This window comes from Bos taurus, chromosome 24, assembly GCF_002263795.3.
Source record: "Bos taurus isolate L1 Dominette 01449 registration number 42190680 breed Hereford chromosome 24, ARS-UCD2.0, whole genome shotgun sequence".
Classification (NCBI taxonomy): domain Eukaryota; kingdom Metazoa; phylum Chordata; class Mammalia; order Artiodactyla; family Bovidae; genus Bos; species Bos taurus.
The window spans coordinates 50505627-50532994 of NC_037351.1; the positions used below are offsets into that span (position 1 = coordinate 50505627).

Here is a 27368-nt window from a genome sequence, read left to right on the forward strand (position 1 = left end):
GTATGAGCCTGCATATAGTTCCTAACTCTTTATAAGCTATGGATGTTAAATCAAGTTGATTTATGAGAAGCTGTACACTTTTTCACTCTTAGAATAGTCACAATTCTGCAATCCCAGGTTTGAATACAGATGTCCAGGAGTAGGGCCCCGAGATTAAACTTTACATTTGTTTGGTGCATAACAATATCTTATGTCCGTATTATACCTTGTTTAATGGTTACAGTCAGTCAGTGAGGTAGGCAAGAGGGGAGTATCATTTCATAGATGAAGAAATTCGAACCAAGAGGTGTTAACAGACCTGCCTAAGTTTGTTACTAAGCAATTCACTTTTTCACTCTTAGAAGTACAATAGTCACAATTCTACAATCCCAGGTTTACTAAGGCAGAGCCAAGACTGTGCTATTTTCTAACCACCAGCCAGTGCCCTTTTCTACTCTGCTGGCAGAGGGAAAAGTTAGGAACTCTTCCACCAAGTTTTACAGCCAACTGTACAAAGGACCTGGCAGTACTTGCCAAGAGTGGCCTGTGTGTGAGCCTTAGTAAATCCTGGGCTTCCTCTGGTTAGCCCCAGTAGGTCCCAGCCCCTTGACAACAAGGATTTATCTGAGGCAAATGTTGCAGATAACTGTGTTTGTTTGTTTGTTTTGTTTTGAAAGATTTATTTTTTAATGTGGACCATTTTTAAAGTCTTTACTGAATTTGTTACAATAATGCTTCTATTTCACGTTTTGGTTTTTTTAGCCATGAAGCACATGGGATCCTAGCTCCCTGAAAGTGAAAGTGAAACTCCCTCAGTTGTGTCTGACTCTCTGTTACCCCATGGACTATACAGTCCATGGAATTCTCCAGACCAGAATGCTGGAGAGGGTAGCTATTCCCTTCTTCAGGGGAACTTCCCAACCCAGGGATCGAATCCAGGTCTCCCACACTGCAGGTGGATTGTTTACCAGCTGAGCCATCAGGGAAGCCCCCTAGCTCCCTGACCAGGGATCAAACCCACACCTCCTGCACTGAAAGCAAAGTCTTAACCATTGGACCACCAGGGAAGTCCCAACAGTATTTAACTGCATCTGCTAGAACTGAGGAACTCTGGAATTGAAAGATCAAAAACAATCATCGAAGAAATAACTTGAATCATGGCGGAGAATCTTCTAGTCAAGTACTCAACCTTTCTGCTCCTCACTTTAAGCTAAAGCAGCCCATAAAACCCCACATAGTGTAGCAGCAGAAGGTATTTTTGGAAACAGAACTTTTGAACAAAAGCAATAATAGTTTTGTAGAGTCTGTTTTCATTAAAAGAGAGAGCCACCACAGTAGAATTTTTTGGTTACTAAATAGATGGGTCACAATAAACTGTGGAAAATTATGAAAGAGATGGGAATACCAGACCACCTGACCTGCCTCTTGAGAAAATATCTGTATGCAGGTCAGGAAGCAACAGTTAGAACTGGACATGGAACAACAGACTGGTTCCAAATAGGAAAAGGAGTACGTCAAGGCTGTATATTATCACCCTGCTTATTTAACTTATATGCAGAGTACATCATGAGAAACGCTGGGCTGGAAGAAGCACAAGCTGGAATCAAGATTGCCGGGAGAAATATCAATAACCTCAGATATGCAGATGACACCACCCTTATGGCAGAAAGTGAAGAAGAACTCAAAAGCCTCTTGATGAAAGTGAAAGTGGAGAGTGAAAAAGTTGGCTTAAAGCTCAACATTCAGAAAACGAAGATCATGGCATCTGGTCCCATCACTTCATGGGAAATAGATGGGGAAAAAGTGGAAACAGTGTCAGACTTTATTTTTCTGGGCTCCAAAATCACTACAGATGGTGACTGCAGCCATGAAATTAAAAGATGCTTACTCCTTGGAAGGAAAGTTATGACCAACCTAGATAGCATATTCAAAAGCAGAGACATTACTTTGCCAACAAAGGTCTGTCTAGTCAAGGCTATGGTTTTTCCTGTGGTCATGTATGGATGTGAGAGCTGGACTGTGAAGAAGGCTGAGCGCTGAAGAATTGATGCTTTTGAACTGTGGTGTTGGAGAAGACTCTTGAGAGTCCCTTGGACTGCAAGGAGATCCAACCAGTCCATTCTGAAGGAGATCAGCCCTGGCATTTCTTTGGAAGGAATGATGCTGAAGCTGAAACTCCAATACTTTGGCCACCTCATGCGAAGAGTTGACTCATTGGAAAAGACTCTGATGCTGGGAGGGATTGGGGGCAGGAGGAGAAGGGGATGACAGAGGATGAGATGGCTGGATGGCATCACTGACTCGATGGACGTGAGTCTGAGTGAACTCCGGGAGTTGGTGATGGACAGGGAGGCCTGGCGTGCTGAGATTCATGGGGTCGCAAAGAGTCAGACACGACTGAGCAACGGAAATGAACTGAACTGAAATAGATGGGATGCAGCACGGTTAGAAGTAGAAAGAGGGACTTCCCTGGTGGTCCAGTGGTTAAGAATCTGCCTTGCAATGCAGTGGATGTGGGTTTTATCCCTGGTTGGGGAACTAAGATTCCATATGCCTAGGAGTAACTAAGCCCATGAGTCACAACCAGAGAGTCTGTGCTCCGCAACGAAAGATCTCATGACGTAGTGAAGATCAAACTGGCGTAGACCGGTGCAGAGCATTTGAAGTGAGACGTGGAAATGGGTGAAGAGAAAGCCAGACAACATAAAGGATCTATTACATACAATAACCCCCTTTTTAGAGAAAATGTTCCTACTCCAAAATTTCCAGTAATATTCTTCTACATTTCCTTCTCCTGGTGTTATTGCTTTTCAAAGTTAGGACTTTAATCTCCTTGAGGTTGTTTTTTATACCTATGTTGTGAGATTGAACTTGATTTTTCTCCTTAAAGTGAGGCAACTCTCCCAACTGTGCACTGAATAATTCACTGATTTCCCGCTGAGGAGTGATGTCTCAGTCCCCTTTGTTACCAAGGTTTTGCTTCTGACCTCCTTTGGTTCACTGCTCTACTTGCTGTTCTTGCATCAGTACTGTCCTGATGATTCTAGCTTTGCAGTATATCCCTTTATTTGGAAGGGCACATACCCCTTCTGCCCTTCTTTTGAGAAGTGTCTTAACTATCGATAGATGTGCTTTTCCCACATATAGTTTAGAATCAGATTCTCTTCAACTAGGATTTTGATGCAATTACATTTAATTTGTAGATTAATTATTGTGAGAATTACTATTTTTACGATGTTAAGCCCTTCTACCAACGAACATAAAATGCGCTCTCGATTATTCAGGTTTTCTTTTATGCATTTTAATAGGCTTTTACATTTTTAATTCAGATATAGTCATCCTTCAGTATTCATGGGAGACTGATTTCAGAAGCCCCTCAGATAGCAAAACTGCAGCTGTTCAAGTGTCTTATATCAAATGGCATAGTATTTGCATATAACTTATGTGCATCCTCCTGTATACTTTTAATTCTTTCTAAATTACTTACAATACCTAATACCATGTCAAAGTTATGTAAATAGTTGCCAGCATGTGGCAAATTCAAGTTTTGTATTTTGGATCTTTCTGGACTTTTTTCCCCAAGTATTTTTGATCCAGAGTTGGTTGAATCAGAGGATGTGGAACCCATATTTCATGGGCATTCAACATTTTTTTTTTTTTAGTTCTACTAGTTTATTGCTACCAACCCATCTCCCTCCACCCTCTTGCATGCAGGCTCAGTCGTGTAACCCCATGGACTGCAGCCCGCCAGGCTCCTCTGTCCATGGACTTTTTCAGGCAAGGATATTGGAGTGAGTTGCCATTTCCTTCTCCAGGTCAAAGTATGTTTAATTTCAACATATGCTATAGTTTCATGGCTATTAAATGTAGCATCTTATTTACTGGGTTTTGAAGGTATATGGGAATACTACTGATTTTTGTATATTACCTTGCTATCTAGCAACCTTCCTAAACTTTGGTGGTGGTTTAGTTACTGAGTTGTGTCTGACTCTTGCGATCCCATGGACTGTAGTCGACCAAGTTCCACTGTCCATAGGATCTTCCAGGCAAGAATACTGGAGTGAGTTCCCATATCCTTCTCCAGGGGATCTTCCTGACCCAGAGATTGAACCAGGGTCTCCTGCACTTCAGGCATATTCTTTACTGATTTGAGCTATGAGTGAAAGTGAACTTTATTTAGACCTAATAATTTGTTAATTCTCTTGGTTTTCCAGATAAATGGAAATGACATTTAAATGTCAAAAACAACTTCTCCCTTTTCCTCCAGTTCTTAGTCTCTCTTTCGCATGGCAATATATTGGTAGTCCTCTATTATAAACCAGAGAAGGCAATGGCACCCCACTCCAGTACTCTTGCCTGGAAAATCCCATGGATGGAGGAGTCTGGTGGGCTGCAGTCCATGGGGTTGCTAGGAGTTGGACATGACTGAGCGACTTCACTTTCACTTTCCACTTTCATGCATTGGAGAAGGAAATGGCAACCCATTCCAGTGTTCTTGCCTGGAGAATCCCAGGGACAGGGGAGCCTGGTGGGCTGCCATCTATGGGATCGCACAGAGTCGGGCACGACTGAAGCGACTTAGCAGCAGCAGCTATGATAAACGGCAGTGGTGGTAGCGGATTCCTCTGTTTTCTTTCTGAATTAAAAGAGATCAATCTAAGGGCTCACTGTGTATAGTCTCTGACTTCTAGATCCTCTTTTAAAGAGCTGCTTGATTAGGTCAGACTCACATAGGATAATCACTCTTGATTTATTTAAAGTCAACTGATTAGGAACTTTAATTGTATCTGTCAAAACCTTTCCTATCCTATCCCTTAGCTATAATAAAACCTAATCACAAGAATTGCATCTCGTCAAGTCACAGGTCCTGCCCACACTTAAGAGAAAGCAATTATACAAAGGCTTGTCCCAATGGGAATCATCTTAGAATTCTGCCTACCGCATACTTTCAGTTCAAATTCAGGACTACCTAACTTCTTCCATCTTCCACCATTATCTCTTTTCTGCATGTCAAAATCTCAGTTCTCAGTAACACCAATACACTTATTTCCTTTATCTTGCAATACACACTAACAGTCTCAGAATGATAATAAAACCAAAACTCCACCACCAATGTGATTCCAAAAAAAATTTTAAGGACTTACTTGGTGGTCCAATGGTTAAAGCTGTGCTTCCAATGAAGGGGGAGTGTGTTCCATCCCTGGTTGAGGAACTAAGATGCCACATGCCCTGTGGTATGGTCAATAAGTTAATAAGATAAAATAAGTAAAATTTCTTGGAAATGTTTGACCTTATGTGTGTATGTGTTTGTGTGTGTGTGTGTGTGTGCGTGCACACGTGTTACCATTCTTTCATCCTTTGGGTATATCCCACCAGGCATGTACAGTCCAATTATTTGTTTTGAGTAATCAACTTGATGCACAGTTAGGTTTTATTTGTTTCAATTTGTTTTCATTTTTTAGGGATTCCCTTTTAATATAAATTGAATTTTATTATGTTAAATGTTTACATAGTTCTACAATAAAATCTGCAGAACAGATATATTTAGAGAATCCTAGCTTCTCTATTATTGGCTCTTCCTCACAGGCAGCTTTTTTATGATTTCGTCTCCCATTATTTTTAAATATAAGCAAATATGTATATATGTTTGTATCTGATGGAGGGAATCACATTACGATTTCACAATTTTTAATGATTATTTTTCTATTCAAACTTGTTTCTCCTTGTGTCATTAAGTATTTTATGTTTTTCCAGCTTTGAATTCCTTTCATCTAGATTTTCCAATTTATTAGCATTCAGTAGTTCATAATCTTTCTAAAACTATTTTGACTGTAAATTATTTCCTCATTATTTTTTGCATTGTTTACATGTATACCTTTCTACTTTTTCTTGGTCTTACTACAGAATCATCTAGTCTTTTCAACAAATTGTTTTTCATTGTTATTCATATTTATTGCTTTTCTTCCTTCTCGCCCACCATCATCAAATATCATTGATTTTTTCTCTTATCTTTTGCATTGAACACTTAGCTCTTTGGTTTCAATATATCTTGTTTGTCAAATAAATGTGTGTGATGCTATAAATCCCTTTTAAGTACTATCTTACACACACTTTGACACTTGGTGTTCTCATTGTATTTTGCAGTTTCCTTTATTACAATTTCTCTATTCTAGTATGTAATAGTATTTTTTACATTTTCAGATTTTTAGGAATTTTAAGCTACTCTTTTATTATTGATTTCTAAATTTATTGCATTATGGTCAGAGAGCATGGCCTACATGATGTTAATTCTCTGGAATTTATTGAAGGGCATGGCCAGTACATGACTGATCTTTGTGACTATTCCTTATATTCCTTGGAAAGAATATGTATCCTTTATTGGTTGAGTATAAAGCTCTCTATTAGAGTGAACTAACTGAGTTATTAAAATATATTTTATCTTCACTTTTTAAATATAAACTATTCAGTCTATCAGCTTCTAAGTCCATATACACAGTTCCCGACTTATGATGGTTCAACTTGAGATTACTCAGCTATATGGTGATGGGAAAGTGATACACTTTCAGTAGAAACTGTACCTTGAATTTTGATCTTTGATCTTTTCCTGGGCTATCAGTATTCAGTACAGTATTCTCTCCTGATGCTGGGCCGTGCAGTGAGCCACAGTTCCTAGTCAGTCACAAGATCACCAGGGTGCACAACTGATGCATTTACGACCATGCTGTACCCAAACAACTGCTTTGCTTTTCACTGTCAGTACAGTATTCAAGGTTTCCAAGATGGCGCTAGTGGTAAAGAACCCGGCTGCCAACGCAGGAGACATAAGAGATGTGGGTTCAATCCCTGGGTTGGGAGGATCCCCTGGAGGAGGGCATGGCAACCCACTCCAGTATTCTTGCCTGGAGAACCCCATGGACAGAGGAGCCTGGTGGGCTACAGTCCACAGGGTCGCAAAGAGTCGGACACAACTGAAGCAACTTAGCATACAGCACACAGTATTTAATAAATTACGTGAAAGAGTCAACACTTTATTATAAAAGAGGCTTTGAGTTAGATAATCTTACCCAACTGTTGGCTAATGTAAGTATTCTGAGCATGTTTAAGGTAGGCTAGGCTAAGCCATGATTAGTAGATTAAGTGTATTAAATGTTTTCAGTGTTTTAACGTTTCAATGTTTTCAAGTGTTTGCAAGATAAAACTCCTTTGTAAGTCAAAGAAGATCTCTATATTAAGTGTCCAATTCTGCTTGTTGATTCTTCTATCAGTTGTTGCTTTCTATTTTTTGAGGGGATATTGTTGGGTGCATATAGTTTGTTATCTTTATAGCTTCTCAGTCTTGTACTGCCTATGAAGTCCTCTTTGTCCCTTATGAAGGTTTCTATTTTAATGCCTATTTTGAGTGATATTAAATGGTTTATTTTGATTCATATTTATACTGTATCTCTTTTTCCATCTCTTAATATTTGAATAATGATTCACTGGGCACTCTCTTTGGCAGTGTCATACAATAAACATCAGGATGCCCCCGAGTCCAAGTTCAGCTCCTCAAGTTGCAACAGGTAGCCTCAGCTGTCTCTGATCCTGCACTGTACCCTGCTCATTTTCTCATCATTTTTCTCTCCCACAACAGTCTTGTTCATTATTATATTCCTATGTTGTAGCACTGTACCTGACATTTAGTAGGCACTCAGTAAATATTTGTTCAGTATGAATGCCCTCAAAGAACATACAGCCTTGTTAGGGAAATAAGATCCCTTTAAGAATAATTGATGGAACACTTACTATCTGTGAAATCTTTCCCACACATATCCCCTCTCTGATCTCATCTCCAACCTTCCCCTTCCCTCTGACTCTGTTCTCTCTGCACTGATCCTACTGTTGTTGCGTTTACCAAGCTCATTTCTGCTTCAGGATCTTTATACCTGCTCTCCCCCCGACTTTTCATAGCTCACTCCTTTACACTTCAGGTCTGCTTGGATGGCATATCTTCAGACAACCTTCCCTAATCATCCTATTTAAAACACTACCCTCTCTCCCAATCTAGTCATTCTCTGTGGTAATTTTTTTTTTTAAGTAACAGTTATTACTGTATAATATTACATTATTTGTTTGGCTACATGCTTATTGTCTCTAGAATGTAAGTTCTGACTTCACTTTATTTTTTCACTTTCATGCATTGGAGAAGGAAATGGCAACCCACTCCAGTGTTCTTGCCTGGAGAATCCCAGGGACGGGGGAGCCTGGTGGGCTGCCGTCTATGGGGTCGCACAGAGTCGGACACGACTGAAGCAACTTAGCAGCAGCAGCAGCAGGGCAGTGCCTGGCAAAGAGTAGACACTCACTAAATTTTTGTTGAGAGAATTTTCAGTCAATTCTCAAGTAAAAAGCTTTAAAGAAGTGTGAGGGTACCTATTTTTTTGGATGAAGTAAATAAAGCTGCTGCTGCTGCTAAGTCGCTTGAGTCGTGTCCGACTCTTTGTGACCCCATGGACTGCAGCCCACCAGACTCCTCCATCCATGGGATTTTCCAGGCAAGAGTACTGGAGTGGGTTGCCATTGCCTTCTCCAAAAATAAAGCTGAGAAGTTTCAGTAACTTGCAGGAACACAGCGATGGAGCAGGATGTGAAGGTAGGTCCCTTTGACTCCACAGCCCATCCATAATCCCCACCACCGTGTTACTGTCTCCTAATGAGGGAGATGCAAACACACGACTGCAGGGAATCAAGTGCGAGCTGGGGGCTTGTGGTTTTTCCGATGAGATCAGCTGGGATGAAGTCATTGCTCAGCAGAGGGCTGGGCGCTTTGGATGACTGAGAGTTGGAAAGGTAGGGACGGGAGTGAGGGCAAATCCCTGGCTTGGTCCATGATTGCTCACCGTAGCCTTGTCCTTGGCTGAAGAATCGGTTCTGATTTGCTCCCTGGGGGAGCAGGGAGGGTAGAGGGTAGGCTGTAGGGGAGAAGGGCATGAGCCTGCCCTCCAGGGCCTTTGGGTCAAACACTTCAACAAAGAACCCTTACCAAGGAGCCTTGTGGACTGTGGTTAGGAGGGAGGAACAGATGCGAATTCTAACAAGTGCAGCCTCGGGTTAAGTTCAGACCAAGTCTAAACTCCCCTTTGAAGCCGATTATCTGTGTTGGGGAGAGCAGCTGAGGGGCGGGGGGCGGACATCCAGGCTGGAGGGGGCTTCTGAGCCAGAGCTTTTATTTATTCATTTATTATTTTGGGCTGTGCTGGGTCCTTGTTGCTCCATGCGAGCTTTCTCTAGTGGCAGTGAGCGGGGCTACTCTCTGGTTGCGGGGCATGGACTTCTCATTGCAGCAGCTTCTCTTGTGGAGCACAGGCTCCAGCTGTAAGGGCTTCGGCAGCTATGGCGCACCAGCTCAGTAGTTGTGGCCCATGGGCTTAGTTGTCCTGCAGCATATGGAATATTTCCAGCTCAGGGATCCAACCTGTGTCCCCTGCGTTGGCATGCAGATTCTTAACCATGGGGCCACCAGGCAAGTCCCAGGGTGTCTTATTTAGAGAAGATAGGGGTTACTGTTGAACCGGGTAGGAGCTGACCTGATAATCAGCCTCCCCCAGAAAGGATGAGGGTGAGGAAACAGCTTTGACCACAAGTGGCGTCCAGGGCCTTCTCATTTCCAGCGATGGAGGAGGCTCGCTTGGCCTGGGAGAGGGCTGTGGCCCCCGGACGTCTTAGGAGTAGACCGTGGCTCCTGCCAGGCTTCCTCACAGGGGTCACCTTGTGGGCCAGGCTCCAGCCAGTTCTGGATAACCAAGGCAAGGAGAGAGCAGAGGGCAGGAAGTGTGTAGGGACAGTTCAAAGGCAGCAGCTGGGGGCAGCTTATCAGCTGTGCCTGGGAAGTGAAAGTCAGCCAGGCAAAGGAAAAGGGAAGAAGCAAAAGCAGAGAGGCATCAGCCACCACCGGGAAAAAGGGAAAGAAAACTCTCAGTGGGCTCAAAGTGTTCTGGGAGCCTCAGAGAGTGAGGGTCCTGCTGGCCACTTCTTTTTTTTAATTTTAATTGTAATTATCTATTGGCTACCCTGGGTCTTCGTTGCTGGGTGCGGGCTTTTCTCTAGTTGCAGAGCATGAGCCATGCTTCAGTTGCAGTCCGCAGGCTCCTCATTGCGGCGGCTTCTCTTGCTGCACAGCACGGGTTCTGGGGTGCAGCGGGCTTTAGAGCAGTTGTGTGCATGGGCTCAGTTGCCCCACAGCAAGCAGAATCTTCCTGCACCAGGGATCGAACCTGTATCCCCTGCACTGTCAGGCACATTCCCAAACACTGGACCGCCAGGGAGGTCCCTGGCCAAAGGTTTTCCTGGAAGAAGGGGACTGAAAGGCTGAGTCTTGGAACCAGGTATCCTTATCCTTTTCAGGGCTCCTTCCTGAGAGGTAGATGTGAGGTGTATGCTGCTCAAAGGCTCACAGCATCCTTCTTCTTCAAACTGTTGTTTAGTCGCTAAGTTGAGTCCGCCACTTTGTGACCCCATGGACTGTAGCCCGCCAGACTCCTCTGTCCATGGGATTTCCCAGGCAAGAGTACTGGAGTTGCCATTTCCTCCTCCAGAGGATCTTCGCGACCCAGGGATCAAGCCCGCATTATGGCTCCTAAATTGGCAGATGGATTCTTTACCACTGAGCCACTAGGGAAGATCCTTCTTCAAATGCCTCTTCCCTAAAAGATGGCACTTGATTATCCTCAAACCTCTGAAAAGGTAGTAACTGTAATTTTGGTCCTAGGTAAGGTCAATTGTTTCCTTCAAGGTTGTCTCCCAATAAAAATGCTTTAAAAATAATAAAAGATGTTGGTGATGTTAAGGTAAGATATCTTCCCCCTCAGGGCTGAAAGCTAAAAGTCCTTTGTACAAACACTCATTATAAAATTATTATGTCACTAAAATGATGCCACAGCACAAATGCCAACTGTTTTTTAAATGTTTTGTTTCTGCTTTTGACGAAATCATCATTTACAGGGCTCCCTGCCTGCAAAGTTCTCTCTTGTGCCTGTGAGGCGAAGTGAGACTGTTGGATGACAAGTTCACTTGTTGGGCTAAAATCTGTCTAGATTTAAGGCTGATTTGGAGTCTCCTAGGACAAGGAAAGACTGGATAAATTATAACTCTTTCAGTTAATGTTAATCATCATTCAGTTCCTTACTCTAAAGTATGGCACCCCATTAGGCTCACTCTGTGTCTTTATTGAATGACAGAATGTTTGAAAAATGAAAGCTTTTGGTTGAAGAGCATTTAAAGTACATAGAATCACAACCGTGGACCATCTCCTAAACATTCCTTTCTATTCCTCCCCTCCCCCATAAATTTTGCATTTTAGGCCCTAGAGTTCTGGACCTTGCCTTTGGAACTCTGATCCAGGGACCAGCAGTATCTGCCTCTTCTGGAAACTTGTTAGAAACACAGACACTCCATCTCCACCTTGGATCCACTGAAGGAGATTCTGCATTGTAACAAGACCTCCGAGTGATTTGTGTGCATGTTCAAAGTTGGAGAAACACTGCTCCAAGGCACCTGGGCCCCCTCTTTCCTGGGGCATCAGGTCAGGAGGCCCTGTTGGGGCCTGGCTTCAGCAAACAGCTATTAGGGTCACTGGGCAGCTCCACAAAGCAGTGTGTGGAAGGCTGGAGGCTACAGAGGGTTCAAATTCCAGTGGTACTGCTGAAGGAACTTTATCACGTGGGCAAGTGGCTTAAAAAATTTTAATCTTACAGAAAACTTGCAAGAATAGTACAAAGAACTTCCATATGGCCTTTATCCTATTCACTGATCATTAACATTTTGAAGAATCTGCTTGCCAATTTAGGAGATGTGAGCTCAATCCTGGGTTGGGAAGATCCCCTGGAGAAGGCAATGGCAACCCACTCCAGTATTCTTGCCTGGAGAATCCCATGGACAAAGGAGCCTGGTGAGCTATAGTACATGGGGTTGCAAAAGAGTAGGACACAACTTAGCAACGAAACAACGACAGCATAATATACTACTACTCAACAATAAAAAGGAACTAGGTACTGATACATACAACAGTATTTTGGATCTCAAAAACAACATGCTGAGTGAAAGAACCCAGTTACAAAAAACCACATACTATAAGATTTTATTTATGTGAAATTCTAGAAAAACCAAAACCTTAGCAACAGGAGGCATGTCAGTGGTTACCTGTGGTCTGGAGTATGGAGGTGAGGACTGACTGCAGAGGGGTAGAAGGGAACATTCTGGAGTGATGGGAGTGTTCTAAAACTGGGTCATCGTAGTAATTGCACGATGTATACATTTACCTAAATTCACTCTCTACTTAAAAAAAGTTAATGTAGATTATAGTCTAATGCAGATTATACCTCAATAAAACTGTAAACAAAACCCAAATGTATCTGTCTTCCGCTGGAGTTCAACTCATGAGCATGTCTTCCTTCACAGCCTGGCTCCAAACCTATCTTCCCGTCTTAGCTCCCACCTCTCCCCTCCACGCATTCACTCAACAAACATTCAAACATTCCATGAATGGCCCAGTGTTAGACATTCTGCAGAGGGCCAGAAAAGAGAACCTCTGTCCTCAGGGAACTCACAGTCCAGTCTAGGAGCAGAAAGAAAGGGTGCCCAACCCAGAAAAACACCAGGGATCCTAGAGGATCACTGAGTCTTAAAGGAGACAAAGAAGAAGATACATTCTAGTCACTCTGAATTTCAAGTTTCAATTAAATCTTTTGAACAGAGACTATGGATTCACGCTCCATTCACATTCCCTTCCCCACCCCATCCCCATGCTCCACTCTGGGATTCAGTCAGCTTCTGTTCACAGTTGCTCTTGTGGCCCTTGATGGATCTGGCTCTTACAGGCATTTACTAAGGAAAGAAAAAAGAGAGAGAGGGACAGAGGAAGGAAGGGAATGGAGCCTTGGCTCCATCTGTCTACTCTCTTCCTCATTGAGCCTGGCTTTGGCCACCTAGAAAGCTAAGAGGGCTTCCCTGGTGGCTCAGTGTAAAGAATTTGCCTGCAATGCAGGAGACACAGGTTCGATCCCTGGGCTGGGAAGAGACCCCAAAGAAGGAAATGGCAACCCGCTCCAATATTCTTACCTGGAAAATCTCCAAGGACAGAGGAGCCTGGTGGGCTGCAGCCCAGGGGTCACAAAAGAGTCAGACTTGACTTAGTGACTAAACAAAACAAAGCTAAAAGAACAAATCACTTGAAAAGTAAAATGCACGTCAGTCATACTTTAAGTCAAAGGAGATGACAGGGTTTACTATAGTGCTTTTAGGAATGTGGGAATCACTTGTAGTATTCAGGTTAATCAAAGTCAAGTGATTTTGCAAAAGCAACTTGGATAACTGTAAATATAAAACAAAATGCTGGGTTAACTCTAAAATCTCTATGTACTAACTCTTGCCTGGAACTGTGAGCTGTTAACTGCTAGGCCATTTCCAGAGGAATACTGTATTATCCTATTCCTTCCTAGGTGGGCAGTGCAAGAGGTGAGAGCTCTCTGTCTCTACTTCTGGGATGAAAAGGTTAAAGCTCTGGATTCTCCTTACCCTTTCGTTGTTCAGATGTTAAATTGTGTCTGACTCTTTGGTACCGCGTGGACTGCAGTATGCCAGGGTTCCCTGTCCTTCACCATCTCCCGGAGTTTGCTCAAACTCCTGTCCGTTGAGTCAGTGATGCCAACCGACCATCTTGTCCTCTGTCGCCCCCTTCTCCTCCTACCTTCAATCTTTCCCACCATCAGGGTCTTTGGGGAAGTTCCATTTCACAGGAGGTGGAGCCATCAAAAAAGACAAAAGAGGAAGAAAGCTTTCAAGCCTTTGCCTGCCCAGGACAGGATGGATCTGGGAAATGAGACGTTTCATTCAGGGAGGTTTTAGGAAAGGTGGCAGCTTAGCTCCTCTGCGGCTGTGGTCTTCAAAATTTCTTACTTACCTCCTAAAAGAAATTTGACAAATTATGTTTCTTCTTGTATTTTTAAAGGTCATATGTAAAATGTTTCATCTTAAGTTTAAATAATTTCTGGCATATTACAGGTATTGCCATTAAAAATAAGATTGTTACATCATTCTTTAAATGTATCCAAGGGACTCTAAATACCATGATGCATCTAGCGTCCATTTAAAAAAACATGAACAAGCAATTCTTTAAGAGAAATTTAACACAATTCTTTTTCTCCTTATCTTGTATTTCTATTCCACTTGCCCCTGAACGTTTTAATGTGATATTTTAGGCTGCACAGTCTTTTATTGATCAGCCTATTGTGTTTCCTTATAAAAAATTGAAAAAAGCTCTCAGTCCCTAAGTTTAAAACATTTATCTTGATCGTATTACCAATACAATTTTGTTATTTTTGATTCAATTTTGAATATCTAATTTACCTAAATTATATATCATGAATTTTGATCAACTGTTAAAATCACAGCAGAAAGGAACCCAACTTTGTAAAGCAATTATCCTCCAATTAAAAAAAAAAAACAACTGTTAAAGTGTAAAATATTTTTGCTGGAATAAAATAGGGTTCAGAGTCAACTCTATTTCTAGTTCACACTTGTAAGGATAGAAGCATGAAACATTTTGTTCATTCATTCAACAAATTTTTACTGAGCGCCTCCTACATGGCAATAGGAATTCTAGGCACTTGGGATAAACTAGTAAACACTACAGACAAATCTCTGCTCTTGTGGAGCCTACATTCCAGGGGAAATGACAATAAGCAGTACATGGAACACATAAGTAGACAGTACAGTCTGTGAGAAGATAAGAGCTATGGGGGGACAGAGCAGGGGAAGGGGGACGTGGGGTTTAGGATGAGGGTTCAGAATAGATTGTGATTTTAAAAAGGTCAGGGTGGGCCTCAGGGAGAAGATGGCATTTGACTAAAGTAGGTGAGAGAGTTAGCAGTGCAGATATCTGGGGAAGTGGGTGGCAAGAAGAGGGGACAGTTAATGCAGAGGTCCTATCTTAAGAGCTTGGCTGGTGTCTTCTGAGGTCAGGTAGGAGGTCAGTAAGTCCACAGCAGAGTCATCCAGGAGAGGAGGAACAGAAGATGAGATCAGAGAGGTAAGGATCAGAAGCGTGGCCGTGGTACAGGATATAGACTTTTAGGCTGAACAAAATGAGGAGCCACAGAAGGGATTTAAGCAGACGTATATTTTAGGAGGATCACTCTGGCTGTTATGCTGAGAATAGACTCTAAGGGGCAAGCATGAGAGCAGGGAGAACTTTGAGAAGACTAACTGTAGCATCAGGTGATGGTGGAACAGACCAGGGGCCAATGGAGGTGGTAAGGGATACTTTGGCTCTGGACTGGACATGGGATGGATAAGAAAGAGGGACGTCTAGCATGACTCCAGGGCTTTTGGTCTAAGCAACTTCAAGGATGGACGTGTCATCAGCAGAGATAGGGAAGTTGTTGGGCTGAAGAGATCTGAGGGAGAAGACCTGTAGCAGGCTGCTGGTATCATCATCTGGAGTTCAGATGAGGAGTTGGAGATAAAGGTATAAATTTGGGAGTTGTCATCCTATATGATGATACCATATATCTTACAGGGTACTGCAAGTCAGGAGACCCGATTAGATCACCAGTGAAATGTGAGTAGATAAAACAAAAGAAATCCAAAGAATGAGCCCTGGGCCATTATGAGGTCTGGGAGAAGAGACAGAATCAACAAAAAAGAAAGAAGTCAGGGAATGAAGGATCTGATGAAGTGATGAGGAGAAGCAAGAAGGGGCAGGTTTTGTTTTTTTTTTTTTAAAGGTGAATCAAGTGGTTAGGTGTGTCAGCTGTTACAGACAGGTCAATTTAAGATGATAGTTGAGAACAGGTCATTGGACTTAGGCAATGTGAAGTTCACTGTTGACCTCAATAAGAACAGTTTTGATACGGTGATAAGGATGAAAGCATGAATGGAGGGGGTTTAAGAGCGTGTGGGAGACCCTCTTGGCTCAAAACATAAAATACACACATACGTAATCTCATGTGTGTTGATGTGAATCTATTACACATGTGTACAGTCGTAACATACACATTATATTTGGCATGCTTTTGATCTTTATATTAATTGTACCATATGGTATATGTTATATTGCTCTAGAGTGGGAGAAGAACAAGAGAAAGCACAGGAAACTCTTAGGAGTTTTGTTGTAAAGGAAGCAGAAAAATGGGAAGGTTATTGCTAGTGGAAGTGAATCAAATAGAAGATTTTGTAGGACTGGAGAAATAAGAGCTGTTTATAAGCTTATGGGAATCAGCCAGTAGAGAGGGAAACACTGATAAAAGAGGAGGGGGGACAATGGTGGAGTCATGGTGATAATCTTGATCAAACAAGACAAATATTGAGGTCTCCTGCCTTTAGCGAGGGCACTAGCTTTAGTTCGGAGCATGGAAAATTCACCTGTATAATGGAAGGGAGGGTGGAGAAGAGGTTACAGAGGCTAGCATGAGGTTTATGGGTAGATGAGACAGCGAGATTCTGTGGAAGTTTTTGTGTCATTGGTTCAACGTTCTCAGTGGAATAGGAAGCAAGGTCGTGAATCAGTGAGGATGGGAGGGAAGAGGGTACAGGTTGGAGGACAGAGAAGGTCTGACATCTAGAAGAACGGAGGAGGGAAGGAGGATTCCTGGGCAGCAAGCACTAAAGGCCCATGTGCAGTTCACGGTGATGAAATCAAAGTGAAGCCGGTTAGTGACTGTGTTCTTTAGCCACAGTCAGATGCACAGGGCCGACATGAAACAGATGGAGAGCGGGCTTGATTCAGGGCTGTGGTTTTGCCCAGTAAGCACGATGAGGTGGGAAGAGGGGAGAGGGTTGAGAGTGTGTGCAAGAGAGCGACTGTGGGATGACTGGCCAGGATTTAAGTTGGTCAAGGACGGGACTGGCTCAGCTGGTAAAGAGTCTGCCTGCAATGCGGGAGACCTGGGTTCAATCCCTGGGTTGGGAAGACCCCCTGAAGAAGGGAATGGCTACCCACTCCACTATTCTGGCCTGGAGAATTCCATGGACTGTATAGTCCATGGGGTCTCAAAGAGTGAGCGAGTGACTGAGCGACTCACTTTTAAGGATGGGAAAGAGTGGTAAGTGGGTTGCAGAACTGTTGGGGTTAGAGTACTACAGGGAAATATGGAAACGGGAGGTAGTGTTCAGAGAGAGGTGTTTGAAATTGTGATGATGAAGAAAGTTGCCAAGTTTGATGAGGCTCCCGTGATTATGCCAAGGGAACGAGAGGCACAGTGAGGGTAGGACTAGATCCTCGGAGGAGAGGTCAAGGAACTGAGAGGTTAGGGAAGGTGGATGATCGTCGGAGTATACATGCTATAGGATAACTGCCTGGGATTAGGACTGAAATGGTGTTGGAGGGCCTGATGAGAGCAAATGATGAAAAAAATGAGGGGGAATGTGAGCAAGGATGAGGGACACTGGATGACAAGACTTAAAGCTGCAGGTGAATCGGGAAGAGAGAGGATGGTCTCGAAACACGGTGCCAGTGCAAGCAGGATGCTTACCTCACCTCCAAGGCCAGTCTAGGAGGCTCACGGGTGAAAAAACAGGACCTACTATTGAGGGGGGAAGGGGAAATGGTGCCCCAGGGAAGTCAGGTTTTCCTTAAACCAGGACCTGAAAGGAATCCGAAGAAATTATGGGGAGGTTGAGCTTATAGGAACTGTCCCTTGCATGAGTGAACAGACAGACTCTAATGTGGCCCCACAGGATCTGGCCTCCAGGAATACATGCCCGGTGTGGTCTCTTTCCCTTGGATGGGGGTGGGACTGGTGATTTGCTTCCAATAGAGTACGGCAAAGGTGACAAGATGCGTGTGTACAGATAACTACTAGAGATAGGAATGGAAGAAGTTTAGATTTAGCAATATTACTCGTTCTCTAAGTTCTTCCAAGTATACTGCCCAAGAGTCACACGGTGATCTGTTATCAAGTCACGTAAACTTTCCTTCAATGCTGTTGATAGCAAAGAACTGGAAGCCACCTGACTTGTACAACTTATAACCCATTTGTTCTGAGTCACTTTTCAGCAGGACACAAATTTTTCTGAACGTTCCTCTGAATTGTCCTAGAGGTTTTCTACATCTTGCATCTATGCGTCTGAGTAATGGGTGAGTTTTTACTTGGGTTTGTATGGTGGGAGTTGAACAGTTTTGAAAGGGGATGCTGTGTCTTCAGGTGCTTTCTTAAGCTGAACAATTAATAATAAAAAAAAATCTGGTCGCATGCAGGATCTTAGTTCCCTCATCAGGAATTGAACCTGTGTCCTGGAGGCTTAACCACTGGATGGCCAGGAAAGTCCCAAACTGAGCGGTTTTAGACCATAGAACACACGCTAGTGAGGCATCTGGAAATGAACACCTTAAAACTAGTCTTGGAAAGTCTTCATAAAGCCCAGGGAACACCAGTTTGAAGACGACAGTTTTAGAGGCTGTTGGGCAGAAAAGGAAAGAGCACAGGATGGGGTTAGGGGCCTGGGAGTAAAACTTGGTTGGGGGAGAAGACAGATTCTGAGCGACAAGACTTCCCTTCCGATAGTAATCTTGGTGGGACCCTCAACAGAAATATTTCCTGGTTGGTGAGAAAAAAATATATATGTAAATAGTATGTGTTTTCTGAAACTTTAAAAACATCGAGTAAATGCATTCATCTTGTAAACTTTTCAAAAAGCACAAGTATAAGGTCAAAAGTGGAGTTTACATCTTTCCTTTACCCAGCAGGTAACCTACTTAACAGGTGTGCTGTAGGACCCGAAAGTCCCATCCAACTCCGAGGTTTCGCCTATACCTCTTCCAACAGGAACCATTCAGGAATTTCAATACCTGTTCAGGCTCTCAAATCTGTGGTTCCATGATCTGTCCTGCTCAACCGAAGAAGGCATCTCGTGAGTTTAAACACCTCTGGATCCAGGGACCCAGGAATGGCGGAGAGGGAAGGTACGGTCACTCCAGTTTCTTTCCCAAATAACCCGCTACAGCTACGTTCTCCCCAAAGCAAAGCTGTTAAAAAGTCTCATTTTTTTGCGGCCACGCAGGTCCTCAAAAAAAACAAAAACAAAACAAAAAAACGAGGCCCTCCTGATCGTTGTTTATAAACTTACTAGAAACCCACTAACACGCCGAGCTCTCCCGCGCTGTTTGGGTACTTTGTGGCAAAGGGACGCCCAGGGCGCAGCCGCTCCCGCGATCTTTGCGGGCAGCGCACCCCGCCGGGGCCCGGGACCAGGCCGGGATTCGGAGCTCCCCGCCGCCGGCACTGGCCAGCGGGCGCCTGCGCAGAGCGACCCTCCCGACACTCCGGCGGGGGGTGCGGGGCGGGGGCAGCGAAGAGAAAGGAAAGCAGCGCGGGGAGGCGGGGAGCGGGGGGAGAAGAGGGCCAAACCCTGAAATTACCCGGATGTGGTCTCCGCGCGCGCATGCTCAGTGTCCTCCCGACAAGTTGGCAGCAACAACACGGCCCTGGTCGTCGTCGCCGCCGCCACCGCCGCGGTAACGGAGCGGCTCGAGTGGCGGGGCCCGCGTTCGTAGGCGCCCGCTGTCCTCCGGAGGCTCCCTTCCCGCCCTCCCCTCGGCTCCGCGGCCGCCCAAAGGGGCGGGAGCGGGTGAGGGGAGCCGGGCGCCCCGAGAGAGGGGCAATCCCCCTGCCCCGGCCCTGCCGCGGGGCGGCCCGGGAGCTCGGAGGCGGCCCGGCCCGCGCGGGCAGGGGCGCGGCGCCGAGGAGCGGGCGGCCTGGCCCGGACGCCTCGGGGCGCGGGGCGAGGAGCGCGCCGGAGCCCGCCGGGCGGAGGGACGAGCCGCGGCGGGAGAGCGGAAGCCCCTCGCCGTCGCCCGGGCCCAGGTAACGCGCCATGTCCCCCTCCCCTTCTCCCGGGCTGGGCCCGCGCGCCCCCGCCCGCGGCTTCCCCGCCCCGGGGCGGGCTCCCGGCGGCGGCGGGGAGCGCGCGCGGGAAGCCGGCGGGCCCGGCCCGGAGAGCCGGCGCGGCCGCCTGACGGGCCGAGCCGGGCCGCGGCGCCTCGCATCTCTCGGGCTCCGGAGTCGGTCCTGCGGCCCCGAGCTGCCCGCGGGGTCCGCGGCGGAACCGAGTGGAGCCCGCGCTGGGCGTGCTGCCGCGGCCGTCGCCGCTCTTTGTTGTTCTGAGGTAGTTCCCCCGTCCCTCACGGCGGAGCGTGTCGGCCCGGGCGGGAGCGGGCTGCCTTCGGTCTGAATGAAAGTTGTGAATGGTCTCTCTTCATTTCTTTTCTCGAGCAGTTGTTTTTTTTTCTTTGTCCCTTATTTTCTCTTCCTGGTTGTGTCACTCCAGTTCGTGTTTCTGGCTTTGGTTTGTTGACTTTACTTTTTTGAGTACCGTGGGTGATGGCGGCGTGCAGGAAACATTATTAGCACCTAACTGACCAGCCCGCTTCCACCCCCCCGCCCCGCACTCGTAATGAAAAATAAGAGCCAACTTATTTTATTGCTCCGACTGCAAGTACCGAGCGTGAAATCGGTGTAGGCTGTGTAGGGCGGTGGCTCCATCTCAAGCCCCAAACTGCTCTTGTGATTTCTCAAGCTGAGTTTGAGATTTTCGAAGAAGTGGGTGTGTTTCGTTAACTTGAAAGATTTTTTTTCGGGGGGGGGGGTGTGCAATATAGAGAGGTTTAAAAAAATAAAACTCTACTGAAAATTGATGATTATTAATATTTCCCCCTAGAAAACCGTAGTAAAATTTTTGAAAATAAGTATATGTGCCTGTTTCCAAATAGTTTATTTTGAATTTAGTTTCTTGATGCCTTTAGTTTTTAGGCTGTAGTTTAAAGGTGAAACTGCTAGTTTATTTAGGAATAGTAAATATAATGGGGAGTCATTTTAATTAGTCTGAATTGACTTTCTAAAAGCACGTTGTCTTGGCTGATTTTAACAACCTTTGACTTTTGCAAGACTTAGCATCCTTTCAGTTTCAGAGTGCTTAAAAAGAAGGTTCAGTACTTTTTTTCTGGTAGAAACTATTTAGTCCTAATAGAAAATACAGAAATAAATACCTTTACGAACTTTACTAGATTTAGTCAACTGCATTTCAGTAATTTTTATTGCAGTTTTCACACGTTGTCTTTGCTGTGTTGTGCTTAGACCAAATTTATTTCAGTTGGGGAGTGCTAGTGTGCAGCTTTTCTTTTTCTGCTAAAGGATTTATTTTCTCTTTTGGAAAGTTCGGATTTGAGTAGTATTTGACATTTCAAGTTGTAAATGATTAATACCATTATCATCTTAAAGTATGATTTTTTAAATTAATGTTTCTTCCTTAAATGTTACGGTTTTACTTTGGGTTTGTTACAGTACAAATATAATAAAGGTAGGCCAGGTGTTTAAAATTTGGAGTCTGTTTAGGTCTAAGGGTGGTGATGAATTGTGTAGGTTTAAGTTGTTGGAGTTAAAACTAAAACCCTTTATAGAGAAAATTGATATAACATTTTGTGAATCTGTTAATAGAAGTGGCTTTTTCTTTGCTTTCCAGGTTTGGGGGGAACTTGCTTTAAAGAGATATTGCATCTTAATTTTTTAATTAAATGCCTGTGTAGAAACTTCTTTGTTTAGTTAAGTTCCTTGGTTGTGTATCTTAAGCTTAGAAAAAACTGCAAGGCGGTTTCAGATTTAATGAAAACCTGTGCTGAGAAAGTCACTGTGAAGTTTTTTGAAATAAGTTTTATGTGCATCATTGACCTTTTTCGATGGCTTTGCTGTTCGAAGCAATTCTGCTTATACTGGGAAGCAGCAAGTCTTATTTGCTTATAAAAAACCTGTGCTTCACTTTCTTAAGCTACATTTTAGTTGAGCTGTTTCACTATTTGTGTGTTAATTTATTTTTCTGCATTCCCCTTCAGATCCTCCCCTCCACCCCCCACCCCTTGCCCAAGTGTTAAACTAATTTATGCTGTCCAGTCACACTCCAGCTCTCTGGCTTGGAAGTTGTTTTTTTTCTGATTGAGCTGGTGTTATAGTAACATCATTAGACACTGTTCTAATTGAGCCGTGAATTGCTGAAGCCTCTACTAGGGCAGTTAACCCTACAGGATCTGCCTCATTATATGTAAAACGCATATTTAGTCTCATCTAAAATTTTGTCCATTTTGGTGAGAACATACATTATTTTTCTTATGTGTAAACTTAGTTCTATTGTGTCCCCCTCTAGCTTATGCTTCTTTCTTTTTTTTCCCCCCAGTTTTTTTCATTCAGTGAACATGTTAGTCATTTCAGTGCTCTTTGTACATGTTTGGATTTCCTTTATTTTTGTACCCTACAAGATTGTGTAGTTAGGCAGAAATTTTTGTTTTGCTTTAGTGATGATTAAAAGTGACTATTATGTGTAAAACTAATCTGATGGAAATGGTTTCAATTGATTTCATTGTTTTCTACACCAAAGTTAAAGGAGTTAGATAAACCTAAACCAGAATTTAATACCATTTTGTTAAATTATTAAATTTTGGATTTTTTGCTCCACAGTTGATGAAGATTTAATTGTTTTAAAAAGAGAAATTAAAAAAACATCAAAAAAGAAAAGAGAAATTCAAGCAGTTGACAAATATGTCTAGATACTATTCATTTGAGCAACTTTCAGTACTGTTAGCACAGATAATATGCCAAAACATATGCTTAGTAATGAGTCATATTTAGAGTTTTTGGATTTTTTTCCCCCTCATCCTAAAATGTGTAATTTTGGTGATAGGAAATGTGGCTAAATTCCAGCTTCTCAGGAACAAAGTATTTTAGGTTGTGTCACCTTGACACTATTACATGGTGTACTTGGCATCCAGGAAAATTTGTTTTAACCGTGAGAGTGGATAAAAACTAGGGTAGCACTTACCTATGTAGAACTGAGATGGTAGCTCATTAGAATCTTAAAACTTAAGTTTTGATTATTTACTATTGTGAATTATATCATAGGTCAGATGGCTACTACATACTGTAAAGAGTCTGTTTTTACATCTTAATTTAAAGTTGGTGATAATTCTAAATACCTTTAAATTTAAAGTCTATACTTCATTGTTTACATTTTAAATGAGAATTGTTTGCATTTTGGAAAACTTGTTACTGTGTGGCGTTCATCTTTTTGTTGTTGTTGTTGTTTTTTACTCTTAAGGTTTAAGGCAGTGATTCTCAACCTTGGTTGTGTTTTGATGTCTCTTGGGGAGTTTTGCAAAATACTGATGGCTGGATCGCACTTCCAGAAATTGTGACTCAGTTGGCTTGGGTTGCAGCCAGATCAGAGTTCCAAAATGGTTGAGCTACAGGGTCCTCTGACTTCTTTTTTAAATTTTTTAACTGTTTCACTGTGTCAGCTTTACATTCTTTAATACAGGGATATACACATTCACATGGTTCCTTGAAGGTATTGCCATATTTCTTTTGCTTCCAAGTCTGTCCCTCTGTCTCCTGTTTGAACCTTTCTTCATTTTTCAATTCATTTGATTTGTCTGGTAGCAAGTTTTAGGAAGCTGTATTTCCCCTGCTGAGAAGTTGGTTTATCATTGCTATCCTAAATAGGAAGTTGATATTTTAACATATTCTAAAATGCTTACTTGGGCTCCTTTTAAAGACTAATGACTTGGGTTAGGTGCTGAACTTTGCATCTAAACTCCCAGTGGGAATTTGGTCTTCATAGGGGGTTGATCTGCTTGGAAACCATTGTATTTTGTAGGCAACAATTAACTGGTCACTTCATTGGTTCCTGAGAAGGGAGTTGCATTGATTTAGATTTTACTGTCAGAGGTTAACTTACACACTATGAGACGGTTGTTCAACAAGCCCAACTAGTGAGTTCTTCTTTTAAAAAAATGAATTATTTAGTTTTGGCTGCGCTGGGTCTTTGTTGCGGGGCCCAGGCCTTCTCTGGTTGTAGTGCAAGGGCTTCTCGTGGCCGGGGCTCCTCTTGTGGCTGAGCTCAGGCTCTAGGCCTGGGCTTCAGTAGCAGCGGCACATGGGCTTAGTTGCCCTGCAGCTTGTGGGATCTTCCTGGATCAGGGGTCAAACCAGTGTTCCCTGCATTGCAAGGCGGATTCTTATTTAACTACTGGGCCATCAGGGAAGCCCCATTAGCAGTTTTTTAGAGATCATCCAGGAGAGCATGATCAGTTCTCCATTTACATTACCTGAAGTAGTTCACAAGTGCTGGTTTGCCAGTAGTTGCATCTGGACGAGCTATTTAAAAAAATAAAACAGGATATTCTCTGTTCCTGCTGTACGTCCCATCCCCCAAACACACGGATTCAGGATGAGAATGGAGTGGAGGAGGCATGGGAGTCTATATTGTTTAAAAAAAAATAAAAGAACCTCTTGATTTTAAAGTGTTTGGATATGTTAGTATGCTTATCTTCGTTGCTTCATCTGTTTTGATGCAGTATAAGCTTTATTTTGCAGTCCTTGATGCACTGGAGTAATTTACTTAAAATTCATCAAACCCCAATCTTCTTTATGATGTTAAAAAAAAAAAAAAAAAGGACTTCTGCTGAATATTTGTCTTTGGTATGAGTAAGGTATAATTTTTTTAAATCTTAATGTAGATGAATGTGTGTAATTCAGATCTTTTACATTTTTCAAAATGTATTTCTCAATGTAAAACTGGGTTAAGGTTGTTTATCTATGGTATTCACTAGTGAATTCTGGAGCATCCGATATCAGTAGGTGGCCAGTCATTGTAATAATTGAATCATCTGATGAGAGGACAACTGAAAGTAGTGCTTAATGTGATGAGATAAAGAGAAATTATTGTTTAAAGTAACACTCAGTGCATCTATGTCATACAGGTCTACCAAAACTAGATGAAGGAAGAATTTTATGTGTACAGATGTTGAAATCAAGCAGCTGGCTAATAATAAGAAAAATGGCACAATTTCTATGTAATTAGTCTTTTTACTAGTTTCATATATCCGTGACATTGCAGTTTGTTCCATTGTCTTTCTGGTAATTTGTAAAGTGAAACATGTAGACTAGTACAGACGACATCAGTGCTTTGTGAAATTGATAGCACCTCAGACTCTGGGTGCTTTTAAAGTTAGGGCCTCACTCAGTATAGATTTAGTAGGGCTGGTGTGACCTGCGGGAATTCTGATATAGCCCCTGTTTGAAAGAATAAGCTTGATGACTTGATAGTCTTCAATTATGAGGTTTTATGAAATGTATTTTTCAGTTTCCAGTTATTAAAATCCACCCTACTTTACAATCTTTTAAAACAGTGTTTTCCAAAGTGTGATTGACAGACTCCCGGGGATCTCCATGTCCCTTCTAGGGGCTCATGAAACCAAAATCATTCTTATAATAAAACAGACATTATGTGCACTGTTGCTGTGTTGGCATTTGCACTGATCATGAGGAAGCAGTGGTGGGTAAACTTCTGGCACCTTAGTTTGAATCAAGGCAGTGGTACTAAACACATGTTAAGCATTTGAAAAAAAAATGCCAATTTCACTTAAAAATTTCCTTGGTAAAGCAGTAAAATGTTTTAATTTTTAAAATCTCTACCGTGGAGTGCATGTCTTTTCAGTATGATTAAATAAATGTGTGGAGACTTCCTGGTGGTCCACTGGTTAAAAATCTGCCTTGCACTGCAGGGGACACGGGTTCGATTCCCTGGAGAGGAAACTAAAATCCACCGTGCTGCGTGCTGTGCACAGAGCAAGTAAAACCCACCTGCTGTGGCTGCTGAGCCCACGCACCACAAGTCTGTTCACTGCAGCAGATCCTGCATGATGCAACTAAGACCCAACACAGCCACATAAATGTTAAATAAGTTAATAAATTGAGCTTCCCTGGTGGGTCAGTGATAAAGAATCCGCCTTCCAATGTAGGAGACTATAGAATTCAATCCCTGGATGGGCAAGATCCCCAGAAGGAAATGGCAACCCACTCCAGTATTCTTGTTGGAGAAATCCCACGGACACAGGAGCCTGGTGGGGCTACAGTCCATGGGGTCGCAAACAGTCGGACATAATTTAGCCACTAAACAACAACAATAAATAAATATTTAAAAAATTGAGGTGTGCATAAAGTTTTTCTGCACATCTATGTACAAAGTTCATCTCTAGGAAAACCACTCGCCACTTTTTAAATGGAACACCACTTTTATTTTTACTTAAAAAAATAATAAACTGTCAGTACTTAGACTTGGATATTTGGCAGGCATTTTCCTTGAAAGTGAGTGAAATGAGCCTGCCATTCAAGGATAATAACTGGTTGCTACCAGTGATAAGAATCTAGTCTTTTAAGTGAAAATTAGATTTCTGGAAAATGTGTACCTGTCACCGTGGGCTTGCCAGCTTCCCCATACTTAAAAGATTTTTCTGATGAGATTGGTGGTGATATTTAAGAATGTGATTTTAAAAAAATATATTCTATAAGAAATGTGTCAACCCTGGGAAGGTCTGTATAACTCATTGAACCAGTATTTTCTGGATGACCAATGCATGATGTTACAAATCATGTGTGGGTAGGAGAGCCATTCAAAGGGTAATATGGACCAGTGGATTTTTGTGTAACAGAGCCAAGAAATTCACTGATAGTTTCAGATTCCACATTGCAACTAACTTTTAGGAATTGCCATTTGTTGCATTTTGCGTTGAATAAAAGATGAACAGCCATCATTATATAAAAGGGCCATTAAAATATTCGTGTCTTTTCCAATTACTTACTTATCTGTGTAAGGTGTATTTTCTTCATAAACATTAAACATCACAATAGATTGAATGCAGCAGCACTTATGAGAATCCAGCTGTCTTCTCTTAAGCTAGACATTAAAGAAATTTGCCAAAACAAAAATGATGTCATTCTGAATATTGACTTTTTTGTTTAAGAAAATACTTATTTTTCATAACATTTATATTAATATGTAATGGGTTTATTAAGTTAATTGGATAGAGTAAACATTTTTAATTTGTGATATGGTAAATATTAATAGGTGTAACTCATGTAAACAAAGGTTGTTTGGAATTCTCAATAATTAAGCATGTAAGTAAGTGGACTGGAGACCAGTTTGGCAACTGCTATTTTAAAGTAACTCGTTATCTGTGTTACTGACAAAATTATTGGTTATTATTGTTGATATATGTGGTTTGTATTATATTACTCTTATCTCTGAGAATGTTATTAACTCAGTTTAAAAAAAAATTGAAGCATAGAGTTGATTTACAATATCGTGTTAGTTTCAAGTGGACAGTGCAGTGATTCAGATACATATATTTTTTTTCAGGTCTTTTTTACTTATAAATTATCATAAAATATTGAGTATAGTTTTCTGTGCTGTACAGTAGGTCCTCAAGTCAATTTTTGTTCAGTTAATTTGGGAAATACGTTGCAGTCAAGTGAAAAGGGAATTCATTGATTTGGTCTGAATCAGAGTTGGGCTCAGAGTGCTGGATCTGGGAT

At 42.6% G+C, this 27368-nt stretch overlaps 1 protein-coding gene across 3 annotated transcripts in view; it reads left to right on the top strand.

Annotated features, from left to right (window-relative positions):
- The first annotated feature begins 19418 nt into the window (after positions 1 to 19418).
- SMAD4 (SMAD family member 4) overlaps positions 19419 to 27368 on the top strand; it is a 57500-nt gene continuing 49550 nt past the window's right edge. For 2 of the 3 annotated variants that reach the window (XR_003032359.2, XM_005224250.4), the window contains exon 1: positions 19419 to 19814. The gene's annotated coding sequence lies outside the window, so the exon portion shown is untranslated. Of the gene's footprint in view, positions 19815 to 19943; positions 20116 to 27368 lie in introns of those variants that run through there. The other variant, XM_024984373.1, reaches the window with a different exon arrangement.